Source organism: Danio rerio, chromosome 8, assembly GCF_049306965.1.
Source record: "Danio rerio strain Tuebingen ecotype United States chromosome 8, GRCz12tu, whole genome shotgun sequence".
In the NCBI taxonomy this organism is placed as follows: Eukaryota; Metazoa; Chordata; class Actinopteri; order Cypriniformes; family Danionidae; genus Danio; species Danio rerio.
This window is the reverse complement of record NC_133183.1, coordinates 21,014,568-21,030,123: the sequence shown is the minus strand read 5'-3', so window position 1 is coordinate 21,030,123 and position 15,556 is coordinate 21,014,568. Positions and strand designations below refer to the sequence as shown.

The following is a 15,556-nucleotide window of genomic DNA, read 5'->3' as shown; positions in this document are numbered from 1 at the left end:
ACTATAGTTGCACAATTAAACACAATAGAGGTTTAAAATTTTAAGTATTTATTGCACAGGCAATACAAGACTTGAGGTGCTTCATTAGATTAGAATTACTTGTCACTGATGCAGAGAGATGCTTTTTTTCCTGGGTGCAAGTTGCATGATGCATAAACATTCTTGCCTTTCACCTCAACGAGAGAAAAGTACTGCTTATATTTCGAGTTTGCAAAAGCTACTTTTAAACTTGTTGCATTTGCCATCGTTCTGGCTTCTAGTTGTTAGAGTATGCCACTTTCTGTGTGTGTGCTTGTGTAAATACCCACCCTACCCTGCCTCTGATTGGCAAACGATGGAAATGTGCTCTATCTAAGCCAATCATCACGTTCTCAGTTACACCACGTTCACAGACACACCGATTATCATCACTGGTTGGTTATGTGTCCTGCCCCAGCCCCAAACACACACCAGATAAAGAGAGGTCCTATGGCTGAGAGAGATGCTGATTGCATGAAAATCGATTCTGTGTTTTCAGTTATAGTAACAACCATTTTACTGCAACCATTTTACATTTTACAACGGTAACGGTGGGGAAACAGTAATTCAGTTGATTACTCGTTACTGAAAAAAGTATCGCCGTTAGTAACACCGTTTATTTCTAGTGCTGTTATTCCCATCAATGCTCTTGGAACACAAATTATTTTGAAGAACTGTTCTCTCATAGTGAAAGTCAGTAGGATGCAGCTTTTTATTATACATCGATTAAAAACAAGCAGCATTTTTGGTTGAAGTATCATTTTAAGCAATTAATTTTTGCAGTACCAAAGCCGCTGCATAATTACAAAAAATGCTTAATGCATTCCTGATTTTAAGGCTTGAATTCTTAAGTCTGTAAAGATTTTTAGCACTGCCTAGGCAAACAAATTCTTGAACTGAGAATGAACCAATGTGAATAACGCCTGTCCAAATTACACTGCCAGATTCAAATCTATGCCTGAAAAAAATCAATTGCTATGTCAGTAACTGCTCCAATTATAGATTTGCAAAAACACAAACAAGATTACATGGAACATTTCGAATTACACAGTCCTTTTTGGTCTATTGAAATGCAAGTGGGATACATGCGGTGTTCAAAAAAAGCCTGTTCACTGACATCTGACAAGATCCGAGATGTGAATCCTACAGATGACCAAATCATTGCATGAAAGCTACAACAGAGTGAAGAGTGATCTGCAATTTCCTGCCAGTCGTTACCATTTCATTTCTGTCCATTTTGGTCATCCGTATCACAGACATCTCAAGCCATATCGCCTGTGGGATGCCTTCACCCACACACAAAAGTCAGGCTATTCCTTTAACTGCACACACATGGTTACATTTTCCTTCTGCACTAATCCTTTTTGTTTTAGGCTACATTGGTGTTTTCAAAACCATAGTTTCTCCTAAGTTGAATGCAGAGGTTTGTGTGATAGTTGTTGGAGTCTCAAGCTGCATAGTTTCCGCTACAACATTCAGAGGTCTGTTTTGGAAGGACACAGTGTGCTTTTGGCCAGGAAACGTACACGGAGATGAAATGAATGAGCCTCTGGTGAGGGTTATGATGAAGGGTGAGGGAAAGTGAGGCTGGAAGAGAGTTGAGTCTGGGACTAAAGGGGATACGCACTAACACAAGAGCACACACACACGCATCCTGGAAGCTGTGTTTCTGAGTGGGAGGAAAAGAGGCCGATGGCTCTTAGTCAGATCATTACTGAGAATCATCATCATTTCCAATCAACTGTTGGAAGGAGTGTTTGAAAATGTGAGACAAAGCGTGGGGGTGTGACACTGCGTAACCGAATGACAAGGCATGTGTGTATATTTATTGCAATAAGAAGGCTCATTTGTGCGGAGTGAAACAAGAGCACAGACACTTGGATGGATTTGATAGATTTTTAGCTCTGACTCCGGAACCGAGGAAGCCCCAGAGACACTCTTTACTTAATTAACCACAAAATTAGATGAATGATAAACAGAATAGAGAGAAACTCTTTCCCCCCTCTTTCTCTCGCTCCTCTATTTTATCGTTTTCCACCAGAGACAAGATCTCTGACTGAGTTGTAGGCTATTTGCTGATCTGTCTGCAGAGGGAAATGCGCTTTAGTCCAAGCACAGTTATGCTGCTGGTGTTAAAACAATATTGCAGCTTTGAAGTTTAAAGCCTTTTTGTGTGTGTGTGAAGCCTCTGATGATCACAGTAAGTGGCTCTGATTATAGCATGGCTTCACTGTAAAAATACTGGGTTTCTCACGATCGATTTTTGCTGGGACATGAAAGAATTAAGTTAACTTATACATTTTTACAAGTTTAAGTGGATTGAACAAATTAAGTTGTCGCAAAAAAACTCAAGAATTGTGTTTGAGCTTATTTTAAATACAATATTGGCTCATTCTGAAAACGTAGCCCTGTATACATTTCTAAAGATTGTCAATTATGTAGCCTGAAGTACGTATGGCTGCATTTCGTCATTTAATACGAATGCTACAATGCGGTATGATACCATTTCTTTTCACGTTTACCAGCTGATCGCTTACCTCTGTGTGGACAGCCCTTCTGGATTAACCAGTTTGTCTAATGGCTCGTCGCATACGTCGGAGGTTTTTAGAGACAGAGTGGAGTTGACCGTGACGACAGGGTTCTTCTGGCGAAGAATGTTTCCAGAAAGTAGGTAAGACAAAAACAGAAGCCAAAAAATTTAATAAATAACAGGATGAGAATGTGGTCAAATCTGAAAATGGGATCAAAATGAGGCGGCTGTGAGGGCTTTTCTTGTTCTGGATCGCTTTTCAAAACATTGTCGGTTGGGTTTTAGGGAAGTGGATGGGTGGTGGAGCAGCAGGTGCAAATGGTACTAAGAGAGAGAAATTTGACATATTGAAAAGCATACAGAGCGGCCTCTGGCGGATTCACAAAACAAAAACTGCAAAAAACAAAACAAAAACAAACGTAGCATCTGGGACGTATTTGGTGTTCTCAAGAAATCAATGTAGGTGTACATAATCAGAACGAGCCTGAGTTGTTGAAATAAGTGGTTTGAACAGCAAATGTCAATTTTGAGTGTTCATCAAAAGGAATGATGGAGGTATGTTGAGGTCATTTTAAGTGTTTATGTTTAGTGATAAACTGTTCACACAGTAAATATGCTTTTTCTTTTCCATTTCTTTTCTTTCTCATTGATTTTTAGTGTAAACTTGCAATGTAAATGTACTATTTTGTAGAGAATTGTACATAACACTGTTCTTAAAGAAATAGTTCACCCAAAAGTGAAACCAGTCATCATTTACTTACCCTTTACTTGTTCATTTATTTTTTGTTTGTTTGATTTTGAAGAATATTTAGAAGAATGCTGGTTGATGGCATCCATTAAATTCCATAGTTTTTTTTTCCTGCTATGGAAGCCAATAGGTGCCATCAACCAGCATTCTTCTAAATATCTTCTTTTTCATTTAGCAGAAGAATAAAACTTAATTTTCTGATATTTTATATGGAGATTTTTTTTTTTGGAAAGATCTTTGGTCTAATAAACAATTGAAGCAAATGTACTGAACTTTGTGTTCTTCTATCTCTCACAACCTGGTTCCCATTTCTGTCAAAAAATATAATATAGCACTACACTTATAAAGATCTCTTAGATTGAATATTGAATATTAGTTCCACCTGATGCTCTCAGATCAGTTCCTGCTGAATCCCAACAACATTGCCTGGTGCAAAGGGATTTAAGCAGTCCTTTATTGTTGGCTGGCTTCACCACAGGCTCCTTGTTTGTACTGTGCTCAGGATTATTTATACATATCATTGCTTTATTAATCCTAAAAAGGACAGTAAGTGGCCTTCTCAGCTCATTAAAGCCTCAGTTTATTAAGATGTGGACATAACCGCTTGAAACTAATGCCTTCTGCTCACATTACTGCTGCAAGTTCAGTTCAAAACCATGTGGAGCTCTTAACCACAATAACACTCTCTCTGGCTGCGGACAGGCTGCATAGTTTAAGCAATGAGTGCAGGATTTATATAAGGAAACTGTCCTAAGTTTCTTTGTGAACTAAATGCAAAAGTTACTTCCGAATTTGCATCGGAAAAGAAGTAAGTAATCTTGAGGCTAGTCTAGAGCTGCCAAAATTAATTGTTTCTTCAGTGCGTTGTGATGTAAAGTAGGACAATTTTATATCGGTTTAGTAATAGACCAGTTATTTTGCACTGATGGTTTTCCGACATCATTTGTTGTAATAGACAGGCAGCACACTATTTATGTAAGGTATTGGCTAATATGTCAATAGGTATTGATACTGGAATATTTTAAATGATACAATCTCACTTTTGGTTAGTATCGATACCTGCTTTGCTCTCGAAAGCAAGGCTAAGTAAATGCGCTAATACAATTAATTTAATAAAGCACTTGAAAGACCAACATGAAGAGTTTTATAAATTATTTCAAGAGGTTGGTAACTGCTTTTATTTCAATATCAACGCTTTAAATAATTACCAATATACGTGGTTTCCTCGCAGTATCGAATAGGGTATCGAATATTGATATTTTTCTTGGTATCATATCAAAGTTGCAAATTCCAGTAGTGTGATAACGTTATTGGCTAATTTGAAAGCTGTCAGATTGTCAGAATTTGCATTGGACTTGAGGTCTTTATGTAAAATCTAATATAAAATGACCTTTGTAAATGCAAAACACTTTAGTGCACTTTTTCTTTAGGCACACTATACTTTAATTTCTGTTTTGTTTTATTTATATTTTTTGTTTCTTTTTATATATTTAGTTCATTTATGTATTGTTTTTGTCAGTGTTACTACATTTGTGATATTGTGCTTTACTGTTTTGTATGTTCTCAGCTATTTAAAAAAAATATGGGGATGCAGTGCATTGTCAATGGCTCTTATTGCATTGAACCAAATTGATGACATGATAGTGGGATCGAACTGAACCGTGAGACCAGAATAGGTTCACGGCCCTACTTTTAATCTGAAACATTGTTATAAGGAGTTTAGCCTTTTGCTATTGGCTAATTTATGAGTATAGAAATTCTTCCTAGCACCAAAAAAGCAACCAAAAGGCTGTCAGTTTGGTTTAGAATGTAGACTGTTAATGAATTAGGTTGTACAATATGGCTGTCACTCCCATTAAAAATGGGATTTGGTATTCCGAAGAGGAGTGACACCATAATTGGTTGTACCACCACTTTTGTGCAGGCTGAATGCAGTAATGAATTGGAGGAAACCGGCTTATAAGTCATTAAAACTCTCTTTCTGTACTTTGTGCTTTTAATAAACATGAGATTGATTAGTATGCACATACACACGGTGGAGCAACCCAAATTCCCTTCTTTCAAGAACTCCGTATGCAAATATAGACTTTTGAGAGCAGTGCGAGAGGAAGATAAACAGTCTGAATGGTATTAGAGTCATGTGTGGCTTTATTTGCGCGATCAGATTGAATTCTCATTGATAATGTATCTAGGCCTCTTTCTGTCACCGGATTGTTGCCATTGTTTTTGCTCAAACACTTTCCCAGCGTGCATCAAGAGATTCCTCTCCCCCCTGAGCTTTAATTAGTGTTCACACACGCTTCAATTAGTGGGAATAGACACAGTAAAACAGTGCCAGAATCTTTTATTCAACAGAGAGAAAGAGAAAAAGAGATTTTCGTGTGCAAATAATGCGCAGAATGCTGGTTCGCAGTGCGTGTGTGCGCGCATTGGTGAATTTTAATCCGTCCTTGTGGAACAGCACCAGACTTGGACACCACGAGACCACTGGAATCCGAATAAACTTGTACCGAACTCAAAGGTCATGGTGTGGCCTCAGTGTGTGTGAGAATAGTTTCATACCAATATCTCTGAGTCATAGGTTTTAAATAGCTTCATTTTTGTCAGAGCCACTCGCTGTAGACAAAGAGCAGTGCATGGTGCTTGTGCGCGGAGAGGATTTTGGGTGATTTCTCAGTTTTCACTGTTATTTGTCCTTTTTGTCCTTATATATATATATATATATATATATATATACATACATATATATATACATATATATATATATATATATATATATATATATATATATATATATATACATATATGAAAACAATTCTCAGGATTTTTGCTTTATTGTTGTGTGTTTTAAGTAATTAAAAGTAATGTTCATTTTTACTATACTTTATTTTAGTAAATCCAGATATTTTCTATGGATTGTGTAACATTTTGACTGTACTTTAGTGGAAGCTAGCATACAGAAAGCTCAATTTTCCCCTGACATCAAAATTGTAATCATTTCATGACTTTATTTTTAAACAATTTTACAAAACTACAACAAAATAAACAATACAATACAATAAAAATACATACAAAATACATCACCGAACTACTAACCTATGATAAAACAACACAACAATAGAGGGACAAATGCACACGAAAGCTAAATATATTTTGACTGATCAGGTAATGCATAAATAAAAGTAAATATAAAGCAACATTGTTCTTATAGCATAGCATTTCTACATATGACAAGTTTACTCTCCAACAAATATTTTCACGAATGTATATTTTAGTTGGTATCATTGAGCTCATTGACTGTATTTTAACTGAAACTAGCATTCAGAAAGCTCATCTACCCCTGACAACAAAATGGAAATGACTTTTGTATATAAGCAGAATTACTTCATACCATGTGTCTTATACATAAAAGGTGTCTTTTATGTATAAAAACATATTGATGTACAGTACAAACTCTACCCAGTTTGTGATGTGTCTTAAATTACTCCATATAACCGCAGTGAAGTGTACAGCCTATATAAGGACTCAGATAGTCCAACCACACAAGAATCCGCACTCAAATCAAAGCTCAACCAAGAAATCTCAATATACTTAAAAACAGATCTTACACACACACACACACACACACACACACACACACACACACACACACACACACACACTTCAGCTCTGGCCTCTCTCTCTTCTCCAGTGGGATCTTGTACTCTCGGAAGTTGAGAGCAGCATCTGCCTTTGCCCATGATGAAATGAGATGGGTGTTTGTAGAGTTCTTCAGCAGCTTGTTGAGAAAAGGATATGGTTAACAACATTTGATTCGGCTTTGTATGGACAAGCACTGACCCCAGAGAGAGGCCGTATTTCACCTGAAGTCAGTGAGAAGCACTTCTAAACTGAAGATTACTCAGGAGCTCTGAACTGCAGTCCACAAGACAGATCACCAACGATGTAAACCACATTATCACTCATGTGAAGTGTCTGTCGTATTTACCCAAAGCTGCAAATTGCACACAAATTGCTGCTGTCATCCTAAACCATGACACAGTGGAAGTCTCGGAGGGAAATAAGAAAAAGATTTGCTTGGGGAGATGTGGTGTAGTGTTTTATTGTTAAAAAAAAAACTGGTTTTGTTTTGTTTCTGGTTTTATTTGATTGCTTAATTTCTTTTGTTCTGGTTTTGTTTTGGCTTTTTACATTTAATCGCTTAGCAGATGCTTTCATCCAAAGAAAAATACAAGAGATGGCAATAAAAATAAACTATCAAACCAACAACAGCAACAGCATGTAGGTGTTGTGACAAGTTCCAATTAGTCTGACACTGTATATGCAGCAAGAAAATTTATAAATAAATAGAGAAAAAAATAGATTTAAAAGAAGTATGATGTACACATACCCGTTTTTTTCATGAGGGAAAGTGACTGAAACAGCAATTCATAGATTGGAGGCTTGAGGCATCTCCAAAAGTGACTATTAGTTTTACCTGTAAAAGTGTCTGTGGTCATTTGCAGTACTGTATTTAGATGCACAGTAGCTGATTATTTCTCAGAATTCATTGGAAAATCTACAGTAAGATATTGTAAACCATGCACACAGTATGGAAATTTTGAAAATGAGATTTATATCCTGCGAAAACAGCAATATATACGGTAACACACTGTATATAGCTTATAGAGTAAGAAAATTGTTTATAGTGTATTGACTCTGCATGTTAAAATAAATACCCACATTTGCTACAGAAAAATAGTGCATAGTTAACATTCGCTTTCATGTTAACTTTGAGTTTAAAACTTTTTTAGTTGAAACAACTAAACCTAAATCTGAACTTGGAGTATCTGTCATATTTGTGCTTTTGTTTATATCTATTTTTGGGATTGTTTCTTACAATTATCAAATAATATAGCAGCAGATACATGTTGTACAAGTAAATGTGCCCACATTCAAGTCTGGCCTCCATTTTTCCAGTGAGTGAAATTCCTAAATTTGATTTAGATTTAATGCACTGCAAAACCTGTCAGATTGATTTAACGACGGCTCATTCTGATTACGTACCCATATATACACTTCTGGAGAGATTAAGATACGTCCCAGGAGCTACATTTTTTGCAGATTTTATTTTCTCATCCACCAGTTTCCGCTGCGTACGCTTTTTTAGATCCCAAATTCATCTCACAACTGCCATTTCTATAAATCCACCAGAGGCTGCTGTCGACTGACTGATTTACCTGACTGACAACCGACCGATCCCCCCCACCTTCCCCTTCTCTAAACCCAAACAAGTGTTTTTGAGTTTCCCCTTTCCTAAACCCACCCTTAATGTTTTAAAAAGCTATCCAGAAGAAGAAAAGCCTTGATTTTTTTTTTTCCACGTTTTTAGATTTTATCACATTCTCACCCTGTTATTTACTTGTTTATTTTATTATTTTTTCTTCTGTTTTTGTATTACCTGCTTTGTAAAACTGTTCTTTACTGGACTCGAACCTCATTGTCAACTCCACTCTGTGTCTCAAGTCCGCTGACGCACATGTCGAGCTACTGAACAAACTGGTAACAGCTGGAAAGCAGTCTATACGGAGGTAAGCGGTCAGCTGGTAAGCCAGAAAAGGAACGGCATCATACCCCCCCCGTAGCATTCGTTTTAAAGATGAAATGCAGCCATACGTATGTCCTCAGATTTCCGCAGATTTTTAGCCCATCGAGTCTATTTATTTACTTGTGTAAATGTGTTTTTTTTTATTAATTTCAGTAATATTATTGACTAATGTGAAAGTGTTTATTAAATTTATTTGCAATACAGTTTGTAAAGTAATTTTTTGTCTTTTAGTAGACATATTATATGAGAGACTTGCTTTGTTTACCAAATAAGTGGATCTAGATGGATTCGCATTGTAAACATTAAAGTTAAAAAGCTATTATTTTTTATTTCATATATTAAGGCTTTAATTACGAGACTTCCAAAATAATTCTGCGTAAATCCAGAAACAAAATTTCTAAATCCTCCACAGAAATAGCAAAAAATGTCCACAGACTCTGTCTGGTCCTTGCTGTAAGCTATAAAATCTGAAGTTTTTAACAGTCATCACATTTTTAAACAACCTAGCATTTACTAATGCAGACTATATTTGAATTCTTTGGAAATAATTAGCATGTAGAGAAACATCATAAGAATAATGTGCAATGTGGCTCAATGTATTAAAAAAATGCCAAACTCTGTAAACACTTTATTAGTATATCATACAACCAAGCACATTGTCCAGAACACGAAAATGTCACATTTAATAAAGTGTTGAGCATTTCACCTAATGAAAAAATGCTTTAATGAAAATGCAACCAGGAATCTTTAGTTGCAGCCCTCTTTCCCCAATTTCAATTATCCTGGAGTGATGCGTAGTTGGCACGGTGACACATTGACAATATGCCGATGGCTGACTCCGCCTACTTGTAGTTTCATTTGCATCCTTCAGCAACCTGCGGGGGACGTCAAGGACACTTTCTCTATATTTTTTTTACAGTCTGGTTTAGAGCAAGCGAGAAAGCAGGAGAAGGGTTGTCCCTGTGACGGGAGGGGCCCACTTAAAGCCCTATATCGTGTAGCACTGCTCACAGGGAGAGCGAGGTTGAGAGTTAAAGATGATCGAGATATGGAGAAGACAAGAGAGAAAGACAGCAATTTAGAGGAGAGAGGAGGTAAAATGCGATAAGGAGCGTTGTAATGAATTCTAATGCATGAGAGAATGGAGAACATCAGGTTTTCACAGCCCTCCTCTCCCTTTCCCAGTGGCCTCATCCTTATCTCCTCATCTCCCCGTTTTTTTTTTCTCCTTTTTTATCCTCTCGCCTAGTCACTCCCGGAAACCCAATATGTTTCTCAGCCGACCAACATGACGCAGATGTGACCAGGTGCGAATACAGAGACCATTTGTTACCATTGATTTACTTAGGGGCAGACATCACCATGTCTATCTCTGTATCTCGTCTGTCTTGTCTATATCTCTGTCTTTATCCCTCTAAAGCTCTTGCACGTGACGTCTTCCCCTTTTCTGGTCAGGTCAGTATGAGGATAGCGAGGGTTCTTCATGCATACACAGACTGGAGAGACAGAGAGAGAGCAAGAGTCATTGATGGGGCATGAAGCCCAGAGGTCTGTTTTATGCGTGTGTGGTTTCAGTCCTCCATTTCTTGGCTGGATTTCTTCTATTAATACTCTGTTGGTATTGGCACAGTGAGGTGGAATAATAGTGTTTCCCTTCACTCTCCCTATCAGCACTGAAGGACCGCTGATTGAGGAAAGAGTATTGAGCCTTAAAGTGACTTAGCACAATGAGAGGTTGGGTTTTAGGAAGCACCACCTTTCCTGTGGCTCTACCTGGGAACTTTGGTGCTATTTTTCCATTAATGCATAGTGCAAGCATATTTAAGAGTCATGCGTGACATAAATTTGATGTTTAGCCAACTCATGAGCTTTATTAATAAAATGGAAGCTGAACAAATTGCGTAAAGCCATTAGTAAATCATAAAATCATTTGTATGTAAATTTCCCCATTGAAATGAGTTGCAATTTACATGCGAATTGCTTTATGAACTATTTTGAGTATAAATTGGTTATGAAAAAGGCTGAATTCTTTAAATATTTTCTTTCATTAAGTGCTTTTTTCAATTTGTCAATTATTGTCCTGAGGACATGCACTGAATGGTTTTAATCTTCATCAAAGGCAAGTAGAATATGCATTTCAGTCTGTCAAACAGTCAGTATATCAACAAAACTGCTGAATAAAGAGACATTACGGACAGTTTATTTTTGACCTTTTGGTTTTCAAACTGGCCTCGTAGAGATTTTATTTAGTTTTGGACACAATATGTTCTGTTAACACTGTAGTTTAAGTAGCAGTTCCCACTATTAAATACTGGCTTATTTATGGATGGGCAATATTACAAAAAATATCATGATATCATGTTTCATATTATTTGATATAGATACTTATTAAATATTTTTTAATAACACATTTACTAATATTATAATTTTTAAATTTAAATTTACCAACATTAATAAGACTAGTTTTAATAGTTAGAAACAAAAATATTTAAACAATATCTGATCTCTTCATAATAAAATAAACATAAGTGTTAAAGAGACTCTTAAACTTGATAAATAAAATGTTGCAAAGTGTGCAATGGTAAAGTGTAAGTACTGATTAAAGCAAACTCTAGGGTGTGAATAATAATGATACTGTAAACCTCAAACTCTGTCAACAACACATTATGATAATCAAATCTGAGCTTTCAAGTAAAGGAACCAGCCATCATTATTCAAATACGCAGTGCAACATGACAAATTGTGAAGTTGAATGACTGTATTACCCTTATGCTAAAAATTTTTCAGATGCGGTGTTAGTGGCTGGGATGCACAAGAAAAGAAACCAAAAAGCCACTCTGGCGACATTCTTGCATCTTTTTTTAATTTATAATCTCCTCACTGCTGAAATACGGCACTCCTTTTTTACATGTGTTGTTAATCTGACCGACGGTGACAAGCGTGTGCGTGTGGATTCCTTGTCCATTTACAATGGACTTTGCGATCGTGCTCCCCTGGCGTTTCTCGTAACTAGGTGACCATCCACCATTTCTTAGCGGATGACAAACGGACAAATCATGAGCAGCTCAGATTCAAGTTTATGGAGAAAAGTAAAAACTGTTGGAGTGTTTGGGTGGGCTGTGTTTATCTTAGGTCAGTGGTTCTCAAACTTTTTTTCATCAAGTACCACCTCTCCAAAATTGTCTCTCCAAGTACCACTATAATGAGCCATATTGAAATATAGTAGCATAGTAGGCCCAGTAAATCCGCTACAGCACTCCACAGTTCAGAAACGTGGCAGATTAATTCCTATTATTAAGAATATTTATTATTGTGAGCCACTTTAAACATTATAAATAGTCTGAACATTAACACTGTACTGTGCTTATGAGTAAACAAACAAACAAACAAAAACCAAAAACGTCAACATTTAAATAAAATTTGCTTTTAAAAGTTAAAAATAGTAGGTAACTGCTCTTAAAAAAAAAAAAAAAAACAACTCGTGTACTTAAATGTAAAGTATTAACGTATGTAGCCAATTCATCAACATCTGGAAATGTTGCCTGGACCTCATAAATATAGGCTATATGTCATCATATTCATATATAAATCATTTTTGATAGATGTTGAAATATATGTAGCATGTACATATGACATATTTGATTCTTCCGTGTACCACTGGAAGGAAGCCAGCCTACCACTAGTGGTACACGTACCACAGTTTGAGAACCACTGTCTTAGGTGATTAGTCTGGTGTTACTTATATATGTATATTCCATACAATGTGTAAAGCAGAATTAATTCTACTTTCGGTGCGGTGTAGAATTGTAACTTAAAATAAGTCTTAATATAATTTATTTTTAAAAATGTCAAAGTTACCACTAAAACAAATCAATTAGCAGCACAGTTTCTTTACAGCATCACCGTATTCCACACATAGATAAAGTCTGTATTTATTCTTGGAAATATAGGCTATAGAAAGGGAATCTTAACATCTGAGCGAGGTAAAATCTCTGTAAAAAAAAAACTTCTCAAACTTGACCAATCGCTTTGATGATCAGATGTCTCTGTAGTCTTTTGTTCTTTGTCAGCAGTTTGCAATGACTCATTCACATGGCTGTTTCCCCTGGTGGTCCTGAGTGTTCTCTGGAGTGGCCTGGTGGTCTCCTCGTTAGGCCTAGATAACATAAACAGGTTCAAAGGTCGTGTTTATACTGCTGATCCACCTTTGCGCTCATGCCTCATCTTCAGAGGGATGTACGCTTGCAGAGGCTGAAGAGCATAAGGTGTCAGCTTTCTTTTCTTTCTGTCTCTACAGATAAAAGACAGGGGTCACGGACCACCAAACGCAAATTTCCTCCTCCTGACACTTGATAACCGGTACCGTCTTTAAGGAAATTCAATGTAGACGGCCTTGAATGGGGGCATTAGCATTTAAATGGATGAACAATTGAAAAATGCATTAGGTTACATAAAAAAAAGCCTTGTTCCTGCTTTTTGGCCACTTTAAGGATCAGAGGGGCGACGAGAGAGAGAATGAGATTACTTTTAAAGCTGCTCTTCTGGAAAAGATAACTAGCTGTCCAGGTTCATTTTAATGTGAATGTGTGTGTGCGTGATGTTCAGACCAGACACACTTTGTCCTTTCCATTTACTTTATTGCTATAGTCACACCTCCTTCGGTGTAAAATCCTAGACAGGAACATTTTGGCACATACAGATGTTGGGCTGCAATAGGAATAGAAAAAATCTAGAAAAAATGCGGGATGTGTTTTGAATTGCCTCGCAGTCTCTAAAATGCGAAAGTGTCACTTTTCCAAGCAAATCAAAACACATTTTCACACGTTCGTGCAGAGGTTTAATGCTGATATGATCTGAAGGGAATGTTGGGTAAGAAATCAACTCAGTCCTTCACGACAGGCTCTCGCTATTTATCATTTACGTTAGCACTTTTGCATAGAAAAGCTGTCACGTCTGCCTGAGAAGAAGAATGCGAAGGGGAGAGTGTGCAAAAGAATAACAAGGAGTGAGTGACGTTCTATGAAACTGTGGTGATGTTTTGGATGTGAAAAACTACATATTCTTAAAATTGACTTGTCTGCGAGTCAAAGTCGTGTATGATTTTAAAAGTTTAGCCCCATATTCATCTGCCGACGAGAATGTTCAGTCAAAAATAATATTATCTTTTCACTTTCTCAAATTTTTTCAAAAAGTGACGTTTGTCAAATGAAACTGAAGAATTTTTGATGAATGTTTGAACTGTTTTTTCTTTTAATAATGAAAGTCTGAGGAGATCTGAACTACATCGGACCTTAAGGAGATAGATACAGTAGATAGATGGACGAATGGATGGATAGACGAATAGACAAATGGACTAACAAATTGATGAACAGACAAATTGATGGATGGATGGATGGATGGATGGATGGATGGATGGATGGATGGGTAGACAGATAGAACAGATGGATGGATGGATGAATGGATGGACGGACAGACGGATGGACTAACAAATTGATGAACAGACAAATTGATGGATGGATGGATGGATGGATGGATGGATGGATGGATGGATGGGTAGACAGATAGAACAGATGGATGGATGGATGAATGGATGGACGGACAGACGGATGGACTAACAAATTGATGAACAGACAATTGATGGATGGACAGACGGATGGACAAATGGACTAATATATGGATGAACAGACAAATGGATAGATGGCTGAACATATGGATGGATAAACGGATACACAAATGGACTAACATATTGATGAACATAAATGGAAATATGGACAGACAGATGGACAAATGGACTAACATTGATGGATGGATGGATGGATGGATGGATGGATAGATGGATGGATGGATGGACAGGTGGGCTAACAAATTGATTAACAGACAATTAGTGGATGACTGGATCGATGGATGGATAAACAGACAGATAGACTAATAGACTAACATTTTTGGATGGATGAATGGATGGATGGATGGAAGGAAGGATGAATTGATGGATGGAAGGATGCATGGACAAATGGACTAACAAATTGATGAACAGACAAATGGATGGATGGATGGATAAATGGATGGATGGACAGGTGGACTAACAAATAGATTAACAGACAATTGGTGTATAAATGGATGGATGGGTGGATGAACAGACAGATGGACAAATAGACTAACATATTGTTAGATGGATGGATGAACTGATGGATGGATGGACGAATGGACAAATGGACTAACAAATTGATGAACAGACAAGTGGATGGATGGATAGATAGATGGATATATTTAGTAATTAGTAATTTAGTTATATAAATTAATAATAATAATTTAAAAAAATTACACAAATTTGCAGTTAGACATCCCCAATTTGTTGTACATTTTTATCGATAATAATAAAAGTAATTAGAATTTTCACATTATTTAGAATGTAAACATTATTAGAAAAGTCACTGGCTACTGGCAGAATGGGAAGAATAGAAGTTTTGAAAATGATTAGTACAAGTTGTTTATTAATTATATTTAGCTGTACTGTAAATTACCGTAACAAGAATACTGTGAAACAACATATAACCATTTGTGCTCATTGTGTTTGCCATTATGCAAATTCCTGGGATGCACCGTTAGCATCATTCAACTTCATGTTAAATGTTAATCTTTGACTGCTAGCATCACAAAATCAAGCCTCTCCAAA

At 36.6% G+C, this 15,556-nt stretch overlaps 1 protein-coding gene across 11 annotated transcripts in view; it reads left to right on the top strand.

Annotated features, from left to right (window-relative positions):
* Positions 1 to 15,556, top strand: part of sema6bb (sema domain, transmembrane domain (TM), and cytoplasmic domain, (semaphorin) 6Bb) — a 286,338-nt gene that overhangs the window by 56,493 nt on the left and 214,289 nt on the right. The window lies entirely within an intron of this gene.